General features: G+C 42.1%; 1 pseudogene; it reads left to right on the forward strand.

The window, feature by feature from the left end:
* Window positions 1–672: 672 nt before the first annotated feature.
* Window positions 673–766, forward strand: LOC120367062 (small nucleolar RNA U13; annotated as a pseudogene).
* The last annotated feature ends 19,835 nt before the right edge of the window (window positions 767–20,601 follow it).

The raw sequence follows: 20,601 nt of genomic DNA on the forward strand, positions 1-20,601 counted from the left end.
CATCAATCCCCAGACCTAGAACACTCTACAGATTTGCTGCCATCATTAAAGTGACATCCTAACTCCTTATTCTGCCCGAAAAGATCAAGGCCCTTTCAACCTCTAGCCTCATCTACCACTATGTCTTCTTTGGATACATTCCAACATTTCATACTGACGGTCTCCAACACACTAAACTCATTTCCACCCCAAAGCCAACGCTTTCCCACCTCCATACCTGAAATGCACACATATACTTCACCATCTATATCTCAACTCAAATAACATCTTCAAAAGCTTCCAAGACCGCACAATCTACAGAAGCATCCCCTGGTGAGAAGCTGGTGGTGAGGGGAATGAATCAGGTGTTCTTTGGCCACAATAAATTTAGAAATGTATTAGGTATTCAAGCAAATATTTAATTCACTTATCACAGACCCCATTTTACTGATGTTATAGTACTTATCACTATCTAAAATTATCTTGTAAAGTTCTTTACTTATTTATTATATATGCTAATAAAATTCATTCATTCATTTATTCATTCATTCATTCCTGCTATGCCTATCAGAAACATTAGCCCAAATAAGAACTGTGATCTTTTCTTATTTCACTTGAAAGCATTCATTTCCTGGTGCCTGGTACTACTGGTTAAAAAGTACCCATGTGCATTTTTTTTTTAAGTCTCTTTTAATTCTTTTGTAATTCCTAAGTGTGATGATTGGGTTTCCACACTCAAACCTGAGTTTGAACCTTTTTACAACATCAGCACATTACCAGTCTGACATTTAAAAATAAAGGTCAATTGGCCGGGCATGATGGCTCAAGCCTGTTATCCCAGCACTTTGGGAGGCCGAGGCAGGTGGATCATGAGGTCAAGAGATCGAGACCATCCTAGACAACATGGTGAAACCCCGTCTCTACTAAAAATACAAAAAAATTAGCTGGGCATGGTGGCATGTGCCTGTAATCCCAGCTACTCAGGAGGCTGAGGCAGGAGAATTGCCTGAACCCAGGAGGCAGAGGTTGCGGTGAGCCGAGATTGCGCCATTGCACTCCAGCCTGGGTAACAAGAGCGAAACCCTGTCTCAAAATAAAATAAAAAAATAAAATAAAGGTCAATTTCAACTGTCCTGTTAATTTTACAAGATTCCAAATCTCTTCCTTAAACCTTTTTACATCAGTACATTACCTGTCTGGTGTTTAAAAATAAATTTCAATTTCAACTGTCCTATTAATTTTACAAGTCTTCAAATTTTGTTTCTAAAAGACTGAAAAATTCAAATACTGGCCTGCCTCATTATCATGAGATTTCTATTTGATATAATATCAACTTATCAATTTACATGAATGTTGTTGATTTTGAGACTGCATGGCCTGTCACTATAATAGTACATTTTTTGATAAGGATAAGGTCAATATAAAAAGTATTTACTTTTGCTGGGAGCAATGGCTCAAGCCTGTAATCCCAGCACTTTGGGAGGCCAAGGCGGGTGGATCACAAGGTCAAGAGATCGAGACCATCCTGGTCAACATGGTGAAACCCCATCTCTATTAAAAATACAAAAAGTTAGCTGGGCATGGTGGCGCGTGCCTGTAATCCCAGCTACTCAGGAGGCTGAGGCAGGAGAATTGCCTGAACCCGGGAGGTGGAGGTTGCGGTGAGCCGAGATCGCGCCATTGCACTCCAGCCTCGGTAACAAGAGCGAAACTCCGTCTCAAAAAAAAAAATAAAAGTATTTACTTTTAAAGATTAAATTGGGATCTCTAATATCTTACCTTTGGGATACTTAGCAAATAGTCACTTACATAATATACTAACTGAATGCACCAATTTAAACATTTTTAATTTATTTTCTTTTTTAGAATTTCAAAGCGTTCAGACACTGCCGCCAACAAAAATCACAATAGATTTTTTACCTGGTTGTTACACATTATAAATGATCTCATGGTAAATCATTAATCACTGGGATGTACATTTTATAAGAACAGAGATATTTATCCAATTTTTTCATTGTATCCCCCAGCACCTATTCCTGGCATATTATCAGCTTAAAATAATATGTGTTGTTAAATACCTGCAAGCTCCTGTTTTATCTTAGGGAGATCACCATATTACTTCCACATTTAGAGCATACTGCTGATATGTGTAATCTCTTCTTGGTATTGCTTGATGCCATGAAAATATTAAGCATGATCTGAACAGCAATTCTAAATCACAAGTTCTTGACTTTCAAGTTATACAGTGATGTGTGGCAAATGGGTGGCAAGAGATCAACACAGATTTTCCCATAAGGTGTGATCAACACAGATTCGCTTATGTTGTGCTGAGGAGGCAAGACTCAATATGAAGTCTGGATACACAGACTGCTCTAGGGCTAGGGAGAAAGCCACCGATAGAAGACTGTCTGTCTGTGCATGAGAGTATTAAATTTTATACTGATGCCAAGGTGAATGTTAAATAGCGCTACAGGGCTGATAACGAACGTTGCCATAATAAAGCAGTTAGAAGCAACCATTGCGAATCATAAAAAAGCAGCTCAGTTTTTGGTGTGCTGCAAGTAATTTATACTAATGAAAATTAAAATAGTCAAGTTCATGAACAATCATTCATCAATAATCAAGATTGTTCCTAATACATGACTCTTGCCCTCACACTTCTAAGAAAAAAGCAGAAGAGATACAACTAGTTTGCTGGAAACTACATATAACACAGTGAACAAGAGTGGGGATGTGTGTCACATGAATGCCACCTACCATGTCAAAGTAGGCTGACATTGCAGATCTGAAGCAAGCAGCTCTGTACCACCTAGCAAATCCTAAATACAAATCCCTGCTCCATCTTCAACCAAGTAACTTCTGGCATTTATCACCTGTTTCTTAATATGAAAATAAGAACAGCCGGGCGCGGTGGCTCAAGCCTGTAATCCCAGCACTTTGGGAGGCCGAGGCGGGTGGATCACAAGGTCAAGAGATCAAGACCATCCTGGTCAATGAGGTGAAACCCCGTCTCCACTAAAAATACAAAAAAGTTAGCTGGGCATGGTGGCGCGTGCCTGTAATCTCAGCTACTCAGGAGGCTGAGGCAGGAGAATTGCCTGAACCCATGAGGCAGAGGTTGCAGTGAGCTGAGATCGTGCCATTGCACTCCAGCCTGGGTAACAAGAGCAAAAAACTCCGTCTCAAAAAAAAAAAAAAGAAAAGAAAAAAAAAAAGAAAATAAGAACAATCCCTGTCTAGATTTGTAAATAATAAAATTTATAAAGAAAAAGAAAAGTAAATATACACTTCTGATCCTTTGATCAGCGTGGACTGCCTACCTGGCTGGCTGGACTGAGGAGGAGCAGGTTCAGAACCCACTGGGAAAGCTCCAATACAAGGTAAGACGACAAGTAAACAGGCCATTATTTAACAAATAAAACAACCTTTTATAAAATATGCATTATACCACTTGACACCCACCAAGATGCCTATAATCAAAAAGACAGTAACGATTCACAAGAATGTAAAGAAACTGGAACCCCCACACATTGCTGGTGAGAATATGAAATGATACAGTCACTTTGGAAGACAGTTCCTCAAAATGTTAGGTATGGTTATCGTATGAGCCAGCAATACACAGAAAAAGTAAAAATAAATTGACATAAAAGCTTCTACACAAATGTTCACAGCAGCATTATTCATAATTACAAAAATGTGAAAAGAACTCAAATGTCCATCAACAACAGACAGACAAATAAAACGTGGTATATCCATATAATGGAATAATATTTGGCAATTAATAAAAAATGCATGATGATACGCAAAGACAGGTAAACCTTGAAAACATGCTAATGAAAGAAATCAGACACAAAAGATCACAAGTCGTCTGATTGCACTTACATAAAATGTCTAGAAGAGGCAAATCGATAGAGACAGAAAGTAGATGAGTGGTTGCTTAAGGCTGAGAGATTTGGGAAAAATAGGGAGTGACTGTGAATGGGTACAAGGTTTCTTTTTGTGATGGAAATGTTACAGATAGACAGTGGTGATAGCTGTACAACTGTGAATATATTAAAACCATTGAACTGTACACTTTAAATGGGTGAGTCCTATGGTATGTGAACTATATCTTGATAAAGCTATTAAAATATATTGTGCATTATCTTGAAATAATTCTAGCTTTCAACCATCAAATGACATGCCTTATCAAGATGAAGTACGGACATGTTGTCACCCCAACAGCTACATTCCATAGAGTTCACAAAGTCCTCTCACAGCCCCCAGTCCCCATGACCAAGAGTATTCCCCAGGGCATTTCTGCCAGAGCTCCCAGAGAAGATGCTTTTTCTTCCTAGGATCACGGTGGAGCTGGTTTCAACTGAGGCTGCTTCTGTGACAAGAGAGAATGGGCCAACACTCTAAGAAAAGCAGAATAAGAGAGGGAGTGGGGCAGTGGGATAAAGGAGGAGGGGGAAAGAGGAAGGTGAGAAAGGAGGAGACACAGAAAGGAAGAGCACAGTAATTATTGCTGGAGCATCTGCATCCAGCCATGCTGGCTAGTTTAAAGTGGGTTTCTGTACTTTGCTTTTAGGAGAGTCTTAATATGTTACTTCACTACAAACTCTTTCCCTACTTAATTGATAAACTTTTTAAGGATATATACACAAGTAAAACTAAATTCTGGACCTTTTTTGTTTAATGAAAAGACATATGAAGGCTGGGCGCGGTGGCTCACGCCTGTAATCCCAGCACTTTGGGAGGCCGAGGCGAGTGGATCACGAGGTCAAGAGATCGAGACCATCCTGGTCAACATGGTGAAACCCCGTCTCTACTAAAAATACAAAAAATTAGTTGGGCCTGGTGGTGCGCGCCTGTAATCCCAGCTACTCAGGAGGCTTAGGCAGGAGAATTGCCTGAACCCAGGAGCTGGAGGCTGCGGTGAGCTGAGATCGTGCCATTGCACTCCAGCCTGGGTAACAAGAGCAAAACTATGCCTCAAAAAAAAAAAAAAAAAAAAAAAGACATATGAAACATTGGAAAGAGCACACATAGCTCAGTGGTTAAATGAAGTCAGACAGACTTAGATTCAAATGTGAGTCCCAGGCTTACCTAAGTGACCTTGGGTACACACAATTTAACTTCTCCAAACCTTAGTTGCCACTTCTGTAAAATGGGAACCCTAGCTTTGGTTTTCTTACTGACAGGCCATTGTCCACATTAAATAACTCATGGCAGGGTCTCAATGCAGTACCTGGCACATGAAAACACAACAATATGACCCACTGTTATTAGTGGTAAACTCATGATTTATCACAGATATAATTAGAGCATCAAAAAGTATTGTTTTAAAGCAAAGATAGTATGAATAAGACTAGTGGGTAAGAGCCAGAGAAAACTGTATCATGCTTCACAAAAAAATACTTCTTATTCATTTGGAGAGCATTATTTTGAAGACATGTTAGAAACTAAACCTAGTGATGGTAAACACAACAGCCAGAATCACAAAAATGCTGATTCATAACAATCAATTCTGGTTCTTAGCTAACCTTGCCCAATACATACTTTGGTCAGAATTATTTCTTCTTAGGCTTCAGTCTGCAATCACTTTTGGAAACCACTCTCCACTTGCAAATAGACAGCTTTAGACAACTATTTAGATTGCTAAGCTTTCTGTTCTTCTACAACACTGCATATTATTGCATCCACATGAGAGAATTCCCTCCACTCATCTACTGCCCATAGATATCACTAACTTGGCTCAGACACAAGTCCTCTCCAAAAGTGACCTTGTGATCACCCAGTTCGAGTTTATTCATTCATTCAACAAAGACTTAATGAGAACCTACTATGTGCAAGGTACCATACTAGGTACCAGAGACGCAGAGAATAAAAGAGATACCTCTTCTCTGTGTTCTCATGAGGACCTGTTGCCTCCTCATCACAACACTGACCACACTGATTACTGATTTCCTAATAACTTCTCTGCAACCCCTACAGAGACTCTAAGCAACCTGAGGTCAGGGACCATAGCAAATCTGATTTGCACTGTATCACATTATTTTGAATAACAAGTCATGAAAAAAATTGAAATAGAATAAGGTGTCAGCACAATATAGCCATGGTATAGCTATTTGTATGGTCAGAGACTCATGCAGAGCAAACTCTGAAGTGTGTAGAGACACAGACTTTACAGGTCACTGAGTCTCCCAACAGTGCTGAATATAACCTGCCCCTGAGATCTCGGCTACATCTAGAGCTTGATCCAAACTGTATGATACAGATATAAAATTACAAGATACAAATATAAAATGTGCATTTTTATAAATACATGTATTAGATTATCTTTTCATTAAAAATATGTCTATACAAGGTAAAGAGGAATAAAACTACACATAGATTAGCTAAAATGGAATTTCTTAGATGAAATGCACCAATTCCAGAAAAAACACAAACTACAACAACTCATCCAATATGAATTTAAATAGCCCTATAACTGTCAAGAATACTGGCTTTGTAATTTAAAATACCATAAACATCTCTAGGCCAGTGAGGTGTGGTGGCTCACACCTGTAATTCCAGCACTTTGAGAGGCCAAGGTGGGTGGATCACCTGAGGTCAGGAATTCAAGACCACTCTGGCAAACATGGTGAAACCCTTCTCTACTCAAATTATAAAATATTAGCTGGGTGTGGTAGTGGGTGCCTGTAATCCCAGCTACTCAGGGCGCTGAGGCAGGAGAATCCTTGAACCCAGGAGGTGGAGGCTGCAATGAGCCAAGGTCGTGCCATTGCACTCCAGCCTGGGCAACAAGAGTAAAATTCCATCCCCCACTGCCCCACCAAAAAACAAAACAAAACAAAACAAAAACTTGGCCCAGATGGTTTTACTGAAGAATTCTAGCAAATTTTTTAGAAAGAATTAACACTGGTTTTATACAATCCCTCCCAGAAAATAGAAGAGGAAGGAATACATCTCAATTCAATAAAGGGAGTGGTCTAGACGGAAGGAGACTAAGGAGAGTTTAGAACCAAATGCAACTTGTAATTCCAAACTAGATCCTGTTGTTAAACAGAATTTGATGAGATAACCAGTAAAGCTTGAATGAAGTGGAAAATGTGATGATAGAAATGTATTAATTTTCTAATTTTGATGGTCATTTTGATATTACACAGAAGAATGTCCTTAGGAAATGCCACAAAAATATTTGGAAGCAATGGGTCATCAAGTCAGCAACTTATTATCAAATGGTTCAGGGAAAAGCACATGTTATCTGAATTGTACTGATAACCTTCCTGTAAATTTAATCTTGTCTTAAAACGAAGAAAAAATATTTCTTAAAAATATAGGAAGCTATCTTTATGAACTTAGGATACAGAAGAATTTCCTAAACTAGGTATAAAAACACTGCAAATATGAATGTTATAAATTCAGTCACATGAAGATTCAGAACTTTATAAATGGAACATTATTCAGCTTTTCAGTCACATGACGATTCAGAACTTTATAAATGGAACATTATTCAGTTTTTCAACAGAAAAGAAATTCTGGCTTTTATGAGTCATATAACATATATTACATGTGACAAAATGGATGAACCCTGAAGACGTGCTAACTCAGATATGCCACTCACAAAAAGACAAACGCTGTAAGTTTCCACTTATATGAAGTATCTAGAATAGTCAAATTCATAGAAACAAAAGGCCAGCTGCTGGGCCTGGGGAAAATAGAGAATTGATTAATTAATATACAGTTTCAGTTCCGTAAGATGAAAAAGTGGAGATCTAGTACTCAATGTTGTGAATACACTCATCACTACGGAACTACCCACTTAAAGATGGTTAATATGGCAAATTTCATGCTTATTACCACATACATATATACATTTGTGGATAACACTTGAAGAAAGAAAGGAAATGGTTCACACAACATTGCAGAAGTCTCTCCTCTCTGGGATGTGATCTGAAAAGGGCACACGGGGAACTTAAAAAGAACAATTTCCTAAACTTCAAGTACAAGGGCTTTTCATCATCCTCTAAAAGGGTAAGCTCTTGCAAATCTAATTTTTAAAATCAACTCCCAGAAGAGAGAAGATGAGCCAATACAACAGCTCTAAAAATAAATAAAGAACTAAAGGATAGGAAAGGCAAAAGGAAAGAATCATGAATTTTCTCACCATTATTAACTTTAAAGTATATTTTCTAAAGAATAAAGGATCAATTTCTGTACAACAATTTAAAGTTATAAGTGGTACTGGTCAAACTAGACGTACTTCATGTAACTACCAAAAATCTTTCTAAATATAGAGCCAAATAATATCAATCCTTCAGCCTCCCTATATTGCTCACCACAACAGGCGGAGTCAGACGGGACAGTGGCAGTCCTCAGAGGTCTGAACAAGGGGAAGCAGAAACAGGCACTGAGGGCCAGCGTTCTGCCTCGAGAAAGCAGAAGCTGGCGGCTACACAGTGTACAGTTTGTTCAGAGGCCTCCCACTTCTGACTGGTTTCCCGCTAAGAAAAAAAAAATGGTAAGGCTCAAAAACATACCCACATGGTGTCTTATGGGATGGGGGGAGAAATTCTTCTTCTCAATAGCTTTAAAACATGCAAATCGGCCGGGCGCGGTGGCTCAAGCCTGTAATCCCAGCACTTTGGGAGGCCGAGGCGGGTGGATCACAAGGTCAAGAGATCGAGACCATCCCGGTCAACGTAGTGAAACCCCGTCTCTACTAAAAATACAAACAATTAGCTGGGCATGGTGGCGTGTGCCTGTAATCCCAGCTACTCAGGAGGCTGAGGCAGGAGAATTGCCTGAACCCAAGAGGCGGAGGTTGCGGTGAGCCGAGATCGCGCCATTGCACTCCAGCCTGGGTAACAAGAGTGAAACTCAGTCTCAAAAAAAAAAAAAAAAAAAAAAAACATGCGCCGGGCGCGGTGGCTCAAGCCTGTAATCCCAGCACTTTGGGAGGCCGAGGCGGGTGGATCACGAGGTCGAGAGATCGAGACCATCCTGGTCAACATGGTGAAACCCCGTCTCTAATAAAAGTGCAAAAAATTAGCTGGGCATGGTGGCACGTGCCTGTAATCCCAGCTACTCAGGAGGCTGAGGCAGGAGAATTGCCTGAGCCCAGGAGGCGGAGGTTGCTGGTGAGCCGAGATCGCGCCATTGCACTCCAGCCTGGGTAACAAGGGTGAAACTCCGTCTCAAAAAAAAAAAAAAAAAAAAAAAAAAAAAAAAAAAAAAAAAAAAAAAACATGCAAATCAAATTCTAAATTTTCTACTGTCAACTGGCTATATCAGCTGGGACTCAGGTCAGATACAGACAGGTCACTGATGCTGACTGAAAATCACCTATATTTTACTTTTATTTTTATTCACAATGCTTTCAGGAAAAAATTTTTGAGTAAAATTTTTCTCATCATTCTACTCAAAGTACCATAGGCTCTTTATTCTATCAAATGAAATTCTTACTCTGAAAAATACAATGGAATTCTTTAAAGATAAAATGTGCAACCTCCAAATAGAATCTTGAGTCCTGCCCTATTCCCTGCATCTGAAACTTAACACAGTCGAAAGGAGTATCTTTCATATCCACCCTTCCTCATATTCCAACAGCCATTTCTCTTCCAGGCTGGTGTAAAAGGCTGTCACACTTGCCTTCCGCTGAGCTGTTAACACTTCAACTGTCCATGGGCGGCAAACCCAACAGTCGGCAAAGCTAAAAGAGCACCGACTGTAACAGTCCTTCTAGGGCCTCAGGCCCTGCACAGTTTTGCTCCTCCCGGCACCCAGAAGCACTCACCCCAGCTCCTGCACACGCTTACCTGCATGTTCCCTCCCACGACGGGTTGAGCACAGGGGGTTCTAGTGAGTGGAGTCTGCCCCTGCCACCGCCTAAGTGGCCAGATACTTCCAGCACCCACACCCCAGTTCCCACCAGCAAAGGGTTCAGGGAAACTATCGTGCTTCACCATCGCAGTCAGATGGCCAAATCAACATCAACAGTGATCGGTCACATTGAAAGTACACACCCTTTCCTTTGTATGATGTGATGAAAAGGACACTTCATCTTTTTGGTCTTCCTCCCAGGCATACATAAACCCAGATGTATTATGAGAAACACATTTGATAATGCCCACGTGAGGGGCATTCTACAAAATACGTGTCCAGTATTCCTCAAACCTGACAAGGTCACCAAAAAAGAAAGGAAAGTCTGAGAAACTGCCACAGTCTAAAGGAAGCTGAGACACAAAGACTAAATGTAATATGGTAACCTACATAAGATCCAGGAACACAAAAAGGACCTGTTTATAAACGGAATGTTTGTGGTCGCACCAGAATCCTCATATGTTGAAGCTTTAACTGCAAATGTAATAGTATCTGGAGCTAAGGCGTTTGGGAGGTAATCAGCGTTAGCTGAAGTCATGAGGGCGGGGCCCTGGTCTGTTGGGATTAGTGCTCTTATAAAGAGACAGAGAGAGCTTGTTCTTTCTCTCTTCTGGTGAGAACACACCTAGGAAAGGGGACTGTGCCCTGTGCAAGTGAGGAAGAGACTCCTCACTGGAACCCAACCATACTGGCACCCAGTCTCAGACTTTCCACCTCCAGATCTGTGAAAACAAATTTCTTTTGTTTAATCCATTCAGTCTATGGAATTTTGTTATGGCAGCTAACTGATACAGACCTTAAGTAAAAACTAGAGAAATCGATCATGCATAGAATTCAGTCAATAATAATCTATCAATATTACTTCACTAATTGTGACAAATGACCACACTAATGTAACAGGGTAACAATAAAAAAACTGGATGTAAGTTACTTGGAAACGCTCTCTACTATTTTCACAACTTTCTGTAAATTTAAAACTCTTCTAAAATACAAAGTGTATTTCTAAAAATTCGATGGCTTCCTATCATATTTTTCTTAAACCAAAGGCCTCCCAATCTCTTTTACTCATCATCTAATACTCACACCTTGTTTACTCTGGTGTACCATGTTCACCTTTACAAGGGTTACACACTATGAGTTACATACATATACACGTTTGTCAAAATTGATCAAACTGCACACTTAAGATTTATGCATTTCTCTATATATGTTATATTTTAATTACAATTGTTTTAAAATATGTGATTGCCAAAGGAATACTTGAATGACCTAAATAGTACCCTTGAATTTGGTGGCTGAAAACGCTAACATTTCATTTGCTCTGGAATCCGCAATTTGGACATGGATCAGCATGGACACTTCATTACTTCTCTATTTGCCAGTAGCCAGCGACTGGTATCATCTAAAGGCTCACTCACTCACATGTCAGATGGTGAATGCTGGCTGTCACCTGAGACTTTAGCTGGGCCTGTAGGTTCAAGCACTGACACAAGGCATCTTTTTGTACCCCGAGATTCCTGATGATATGGTGGCTGTGTTACAAAAACTTTGTATTCAGTGTGACTCTAATTCTGTTTCAATATACACACACATTCTAAAAAAATTAACAGAAGTTTTCAGGCTGGGCGCGGTGGCTCAAGCTTGTAATCCCAGCACTTTGGGAGGCTGAGGCGGGTGGATCACGAGGTCGAGAGATCGAGACCATCCTGGTCAACATGGTGAAACCCCGTCTCTACTAAAAATGCAAAAAATTAGCTGGGCATGGTGGCACGTGCCTGTAATCCCAGCTACTCAGGAGGCTGAGGCAGGAGAATTGCCTGAACCCAGGAGGCGGAGGTTGCGGTGAGCCGAGATCGTGCCATTGCACTCCAGCCTGGGTAACAAGAGCGAAACTCCATCTCAAAAAAAAAAAAAAAAACAAAACAAAAAAACAGAAGTTTTCCCTGGAGTGAAGGAAAATGAGCGATTTTTAAACTTTCATAGTTATACATTTTTATTTTATAAATTTTATACCATATACATGTATTACTTTCTAAATCAAATGAAAAAAATTCAGTTCCCTATTAGCGTACATAACACACTAGTGTAAACAGAAATGAAATTGAAAATGCAAAAATGTCAAACATATTTACATTATTAAAGAAAAAAAAGAATCCACTCACAAACAACAAAAATGTTACACAATACTTGATTCATTCTGCCTTACTTCCCCACCCCTGCATCACGAGACAGAGTTTCACTCCTGTTGCCCAGGCTGGAATGCAATCCGCTCGCAGCAACCTCCACCTCCCGGGTTCAGGCGATTCTCCTGCCTCAGCCTCCTGAGTAGCTGGGATTACAGGCATGCACCATCATGCCCGGCTAAGTTTTGTATTTCTAGTAAAGACGGGGTTTCACCATTTTGGTCAGGCTGGTCTTGAACTCCAGACCTCAGGTGATTCACCTCCCCCAGCCTCCCAAAGTGCTGGGATTACAGGCGTGAGCCACCTCGCCCAGCCCACCTTACTTTTCAAGTTACAGATGAACTGAACATCAGCACATCAGAAACTAACAAAGAACACAAATATACTCAGTGATACCTGATGTCTTTTTTTTTTTTTTTTTTTTTTTTTGAGACAGAGTTTCACTCTTGTTACCCAGGCTGGAGTGCAATGGCGCGATCTCGGCTCACCACAACCTCCACCTCCTGGGTTCGGGCAATTCTCCTGCCTCAGCCTCCTGAGTAGCTGGGATTACAGGCACGTGCCACCATGCCCAGCTAATTTTTTTTTTGTATTTTTAGTAGACACGGGGTTTCACCATGTTGACCAGGATGGTTTCGATCTCTCGACCTCGTGATCCACCTGCCTCGGCCTCCCAAAGTGCTGGGATTACAGGCTTGAGCCACCGCGCCCGGCCCTGATGTCTTCTAAATAGCACATCTGGCCCTTTTCATGGCACAGCTCTCCCTTAGTCTAAGTTCTTCTTCAAAACCTTCTCTCCATATTTTCCTCTAATCAAAATCACCTACTAAACATTACCTTAGAAATAAAATCATCTGGAAAGCAAGGCCTACAAAGGCAAACCTCAGATGCTAGATACTTCCTATCTTACAGCATGGTGTAACCTCACTTGATAATAGATCTTTTAGCAAGATTTAAGGCCTACTGAACAAACACTATGGCTACCTCAAGGTCACTCTGGAATTCTCAGTAATGATTAAACAATACAGGAGTCAATGGCAAAATCTTTTGCTCCTTTTCCTTCCCTGGCCTCAGCTTTATTACAAAGCACTCCCTCCCTTCTGCTACCTGGCCCCGCGAGGCACGTTCTTACATTTCATACGGATAAATAATCTATATCATCTCATAAATTCTATACTTACTCTAGTAAAAAGTTAACTGTTTTTATTACACTAAAGTCCTTTTCTTCATCTGACATTAAACAACTACTTCTATAATTTTCTAATTTTTCAAAACACTGTTAATTTGCACATACCAAACTGACATAAGTTGTATTTTTGCACTTTTCATTTCCTGATTTGCCTTTTTCCTGCCGACTCACACTATTTGATTACAACAAATTCCTAAGCTTTTTCTCAACCTGGACTATTTACATTATTAAAATGTCCCATGTTCTCTAAAATGCTCAATTTTAAAATGATATCTAAATGATTTTTTTCATCCAATTTTACAGTATGAGTTTTTAGTTATTTCAAGAACTTCATCAACAAGCAAGTCAATTTTTAGGTGCTTCAAAGAAACAATTATCAGCATGCAAAGTTAAGGCTTATGTGGTATTAATCAAATATTCTCAAGACTTGCTCAAATAGAAAACAACTGTAAATATACTCATGTGTTGCTTAATAATGGGGGTACATTCTTAAAAATGCATCATTAGGCAATTCACTGTGGACATCACAGTTGTCTTACACAAACCTAGACAGTTTAGCCTACTACACATGCGCCTAGATGGTACAGTTTATTACTCCTAGGTTACAGACCTATGTAGCAGCTTACTGTAATGAATACTATAGTACTTGTGTATCTAAACATAGAAAAGGCACTGTAAAAATACAGCATAAAAGACAAAAAATGGTATACCGGCCGGGCGTGGTGGCTCACGCCTGTAATCCCAGCACTTTGGGAGGCCGAGGCAGGTGGATCACGAGGTCAAGAGATCAAGACCATCCTGGTCAACATGGTGAAACCCCGTCTCTACTAAAAATACAAAAAATTAGCTGGGCATGGTGGCACGTGCCTGTAATCCCAGCTACTCAGGAGGCTGAGGCAGGAGAATTGCCTGAACCCAGGAGGCAGGGGTTGCAGTGAGCCGAGATTGCGCCATTGCACTCCAGCCTGGGTAACAAAAGTAAAACTCCATCTAAAAAAAAAAAAAAAAAAATGAAGACACAAACACCCACTAGCCTAGGCCTACACAGGGTCCTGGTCATTCACATCACTGTCTTCCACCTCCAATCTCATCCCACTGAAAGGTTTTCAGGGGCAATAACACGCATGTAGCTTTCACCTGCTATTATGACAGTGCCCTTTTCTGGAATATTTCCTGAAAGACCCACCTCAGGCTGTTCTATAGTTAACTTTTCTTTTTAATCAACAGAAGTACACACTAAAACAATGATAAAATGGGTAAAAAATACACAAACCAATAATGTATTTAACGTTATCAAGTATTATGTACTGTACATAATTGCACATGCTACACTTTTACAGGGACTGGCTGCACAGTAAGTTTTTTTACACCAGCATCACCACAAAAACATGAGTCACTAAGAAATTATGAATACTACGGCTTCACTAGGCAATGGGAATTTTCCAGCTCCCTTATAATCCGTGGGACCAAAATCATATATGAGCTCTGATGACCTCACTGGCACTATGCACTACATAACTGTACTACACAAATTAGGGCTATAGGTGGCTGTACAAATTTATAGTAGTCCCAAGCTACAAAATCAAGACCTTCAGCTAAACAAAGAAAGACATGTCAAAAAGTTTTAAGTCCTGTCTCCTTCCCATGGTTCTCCTGATTATTTCAGTACTGAAAAGAACTTTCTCTGGTTGCTGAGATGTTTAAATGAGTTCATTACTATGAAATTACTTTTAAAAAGTTATAAGCATTATATAAATTAAAAGGTATTATTAGCATAACAAAGAAAATATTTCAGCATGGGAGGGAGGGGTAAGCCTATAGCAGACACAGGGTTTGGAGAAAGGAAGGAAAGAGGGAAGAGAAAGAGAGAATGTTAACACATGCTGGTCTCCCTAAAAGAAATGTAAATGTATATGGCTATCTCCCTTGCTCCTCATCAGCAATGTTTTCTTTACAGACACCTACCCTGCAATTGCCGATACACTGGCAGCAGCCTATTTAAATCAGGAGTGTGACATGCTACACTGCATGTCAGGATGGAAAACAGCGATCATCTTCCACAGGGCTGAGCAGATGAAAAACACTAAATTCTGATCAATTTATTAATAAACAGAGAATAGTATTTCTTCAAATACACGATTAATTTCACTACCAATACTTTATTCACAGGATACACATTATAACTGCTGCTAAAGATAGGTGGGGATGACGGCAATAAGAGATTTCAAGACAAGGCAGAATTATTTATTTTTTTCTATTTAATTATTTTTTATTTGACACTCGTTCCACATAAGTTTATTTAAAAGAGTAAAGTGCAAGGCAGCCTGTACCCTAATGTCAGGTTTCCAGCTTGCTGCTAGGAAAAGCAGTCTGGGTAAGAGAGAATCTGTATTATAAATGAAATCCCCTAAGACTAAACAACATGTGCACGTTCCAGCTAAGGACAGTGAACCAGTGTCCCTTGTAAAGTGCAAACACTTACTTCTAGGTGAAGTATGCTACAAACAATTGTAAGCGAAATTTCCAAAGTCAACTACATTTAGCTTGGGGATAGAGCAATCAATCACCTAACTCTACCTCCCACACCTGGCATCAACAACTTCCTTAAATCTTTTTTCTTTTTCTTTCTTTTCTTTTCTTTTTCTTTTTTTTTTTTTTTTTGAGACGGAGTTTCGCTCTGGTTACCCAGGCTGGAGTGCAATGGCGCGATCTCGGCTCACCGCAGCCTCCGCCTCCTGGGTTCAGGCAATTCTTCCGCCTCAGCCTCCTGAGTAGCTGGGATTACAGGCACGCGCCACCATGCCCAGCTAATTTTTTTGTATTTTTAGTAGAGACGGGGTTTCACCATGTTGATCAGGATGGTCTCGATCTCTTGACCTCGTGATTCACCCGCCTTGGTCTCCCAAAGTGCTGGGATTACAGGCTTGAGCCACCGCGCCCGGCCAACTTCCTTCAATCTTATGCTGAATTCTCACAACAAAATACTTTCAAGCTTTCTTTGCTGAATAAAAATGGCGCTGCTTTTTCCATCACAATATTGTTGATTTCTCAGTAAACCTTAGGCCCTTTAACCATCAAACTCAATTGGCCTCATTTAAATGCCACCCTTGGGGGGCGAGGTGGCTCAAGCCTGTAATCCCAGCACTTTGGGAGGCCGAAGCGGGTGGATCACGTGGTCAAGAGATCGAGACCATCCTGGTCAACACGGTGAAACACCGTCTCTACTAAAAATACAAAAAAATTAGCTGGGCATGGTGGCACGTGCCTGTAATCCCAGCTACTCAGGAGGCTGAGGCAGGAGAATTGCCTGAACTCAGGAGGCGGAGGTTGCGGTGAACCGAGATCGCGCCATTGCACTCCAGCCTGGGTAACAAGAGCGAAACTCCGCTTCAAAAAAAAAAAAAAAAAAGTAAATGCCACCCTTCCCTGAACCCTGTCAAGTGCTTTTTTGAGGGTTGGGCCAGGAGGTAAGGGTGGTTGCTTCTATCTGCAAGGCTGCAACTTTCTCAGCTAGAATCCTGGGGATAACTCCCTCTCACTCCCTTAAACCACACTCCAGTGCAGACTGTCCCCAAAGTGCAGTAGCACTTAAGCTTCTCTGCGCCCCTCGCACCAATCAGCGCCATCTCTAATGCACCGTTCAGACCTAGACCCACGCATCAGCCTTTCCGGGGGTCGTTCAGAGCCACCCGCCGGGCAAGCACCACCACGCCAGCCTCTCCAGAACACAGCCTTTCGCTCCGTTTGCATCCCAGCCTGTGCACCTGAAGGGACCCAACCGCTGAGTCCCAGCCCGGCTGCGGCGGAGGGCAGGGGCCAGCACGCACAGCCTCAAATCTACATGAAGACCGTCGCCGGGGTTGTCGCCAGCACCAACACGGGGACCACCATGGCCCTGGGCGGCGGATGGGGGTCTGGGGGGCATGCTGGGGAGGCAGGGAGGAGGCCGGTGGGAGCAGAGGTCACCAGGACAGGCTTGTCTTCCCCTCCCTTCCAGGGACAGCGGGTCCCAGTCCCCACCCCTCTCCCAGGCCCCCGGTCTGGCGGCACCACGGCCGCAAAGGGCGGCGAGGGCGTGTGCCAGACGCCTGGGTGCCTTGCAGTACCTCAACCCACCTGTTCGAGTGGCAGCTGCACCGCGTCTCCCAGCGGCCGCCGCAGGGTGGAGTCCGTGGTACCGGCGGTGCTGGAGGGCGACAGAAAGGCTCAGACTAGGGACTGCTCTCAATTTTGCGCCCCGCCGCTGCCTGAGCTCGCTGCCACTTCGACTCTGACTTCCAGCAACTCCCAACCCAGGCTCCCCACCTCGTGCACTCAGGCACGGACGCCGCCCACGGCACAATCACGGCGTGGGACCCTGACGCGGCAGCCAATCAGAGAGCGCCGGCCGCACAGCGCCCGTGCCCCGTGCCGAGGGGCGGGGCGAAGGGCGGAGGCTCTGGCGGAGGCTGTAGCCTGAGGGCGCCTGGCGGGAGTAGTGGGATGCCTTTCCGGCATGGGACTTTAGAAGGGCGTCTTTGCCCCCTCAGCCCTCCCTTTGTCCTCCCTGGGATGTCACAGCCATCCACCTCTCTCTAGGAGGGACAGCAGGCAACCTAGGGGTGGGCAGTGGCCCCAAGAAAAAGGAGCAAAGTGAGGGACGTCCCAAGCATTGCTGGGGACACTGGGGACCCAGCTTGGGCCTGGGAGGAGGGGAACAGTGAACCAAAGCTAGCTGAAAAGCCCGTTTGTCTTCAAAACTGCTGTGTAAAAGCCCAAAGTTGAGAACAATCCCGTGGTCCGACCCTTTCAGTCCCCATCCAGCCGCACCTGGGCCTTCTAGGCGGAGCGAGGTGTTCCTGGGTTGAATGCCTGTGGTCGCAGGGGGACCAACTCACCTTTGTTGCGTTAAAGTTTAGTTCTTTGGTCGCCAGCCGCTCTTACTGAATGTCCTGCCTTACTCCTCAAAGAGGTGGTTTCTAAGCATCCCTTCACCCCGAGCACAGTCACCCTCAGACTTTTGAATTCTGCGTGTCCACATACCTTCTGGGTGTTGAGGGAGGGTGATATATATGTATAATTCATTTGCCCCAAACTTTATAAAAGTAATCCATTTGGGAGAGAGATCCAAGATGGCTGATCACTCGCAGCTGGGGATTGTAGCTCCCAGTGAAAGCACAAAGAACGAGAGGACGCCACACCTTCACATGAATTCTTGTTGCTCACCCACCAGGAGATTCCCAGTGGAGGAGCCCCACGGGTCGCCAGCGCGACTCTTGTGACCGGCGAGGCGGTTTTGCTGGTGACTCAGAGCATCGGTTCTTGGTGCAGAGTCAGAAAAGCACCATCAATCTTAACGCCGCTGATTTAGTCGGCGCAGTGGGTTGCTCAGATTTCTATGCTGAGAATCGATAAGTTGGACGTCCACTCAGAAACCCAATTACAAAGACAGTAAATACAAAGACCACAGATGGATAAATTTATAACGAAGGGAAGGAAACAGCCAAAAAAAGGCTGAGCATACCCAAGATCAGAACGCCTCTTCCTCAGCAGGGGATCACAGTTCCTCATCAGCAACGGAACAAGGTCTGATGGAGAACGGGTGTGTTCCAATTACAGAAGCAGGCTTCAAAATGTGGATAATAAGAAACTTCTGTGAATTAAAAGAACTTGTTCTAACCCAATCCAAAGAAACTAAGAACTTTGAAAAAAGGTTTGACAAAATGTTAACAAGAATACACAATTTAGAGAGGAAAATAAGTGAATTGATGGAGCTGAAAAAACACGATATGAGAACTACGTGAAGTATGCATAAGTTTTAACAACCGAATTGATCAAGCAGAAGAAAGGATATCAGAGGTCGAAGACCAACTCAATGAAATAAAACAAGAAGACAAGATTAGAGAAAAAAGGATAAAAAGGAACAGCAAAGTCTCCAAGAAATATGGGACTATGTGAAAAGACCTAATCTACGCTTGATAGGTGTACCTGAATGTGACGAAGAGAATGAATCCAAGCTGGAAAATACGCTTCAGGATATTATTCAGGAAATTTTTCCCAATCTAGTAAGGCAGGATAATATTCAACTCCAGGTAATACAGAGAACACCACAAAGAGATTCCTCAAGAAGAGCAACTCCAAGGCACATAATTGTCAGATTCATCAGGGTTGAAATGAAGGAGAAAATACTAAGGGCAGGTAGAGAGAAAGGTCAGGTTACCCACAAAGGGAAGCCTATCAGATTCAGCAGATCTCTCAGCAGAAACCCTACAAGCCAGAAGAGAGTGGGGACCAATATTCAACATTCTTCAAGAAAAGAACTTTCTTTTTTTTTTTTTTTGAGACGGAGTTTCACTCTTGTTACCCAGGCTGGAGTGCAATGGCGCGATCTTGGCTCACCGCAACCTCCGCCTCCTGGGTTCAGGCAATTCTCCTGCCTCAGCCTCCTGAGTAGCTGAGATTACAGGCACGCGCCACCACGCCCAGCTAATTTTTTTTTTTTTTTTTTTGTATTTTTAGTAGAGACGGGGTTTCACCATGTTGACCAGGATGGTCTCGATCTCTCGACCTCGTGATCCACCCGCCTCGGCCTCCCAAAGTGCTGGGATTACAGGCTTGAGCCACCGCGCCCGGCCAAGAAAAGAACTTTCAACCAAGAATTTCACATCCAGCCAAACTAAGCTTCATAAGTGAAGGAAAAATAAAGTTTTTTGTGAACAAGCAAGCACTCAGCGATTTCATCACCACCAGGCCTACTTTACAAGAGCTTCTGAAAGAACTGTTACACATAGAAGGGAACAAACAGTATCAGCCTTTCTAAAAAAAATACCAAAAGTAAAGAGTATCAATATAATGAAGAATTTACATCAACTAATGGGCAAAACAGCCAGCAAATATTAAATGGCAGTATTAAACTCACATATATCATTATTAATTCTAAATTTAAATTGATTAAGTTCCCCAATCCAAAGACAGACAGGCGATTTGGATAAAAAACTAAATCCCATCGGTATGCTGCTTCAGACCCATCTCACATGTAAGGATACACAAAGACTCAAAACAAAGGGATGGAGAAAGATTTACCAACCAAACAGAGAGCAAAAATAAATAAATAAAAAGCAGAAGTTACAATTTTTGCCTCTGATAAAATAGTCTTTAAAGCAACAAAGATCAAAAGAAGCAAAGAAGGACATTATATAATGATAAAAGGATCAATGCAACAACAAGAAGAGCTAAAGATCCTAAATATATATGCACCCAATACAGGAATACCCAGACATACAAGACTAATAAAGAGACTTAGACTCCCACAGAATAATAGTGGGAGGCTTCAACATTAATATTTGACAGATTAATGAGACAGAAAATTAACAACAACATCCAGGACTTGAACTCAGATCT

Source organism: Saimiri boliviensis, chromosome 17, assembly GCF_048565385.1.
Source record: "Saimiri boliviensis isolate mSaiBol1 chromosome 17, mSaiBol1.pri, whole genome shotgun sequence".
In the NCBI taxonomy this organism is placed as follows: Eukaryota; Metazoa; Chordata; class Mammalia; order Primates; family Cebidae; genus Saimiri; species Saimiri boliviensis.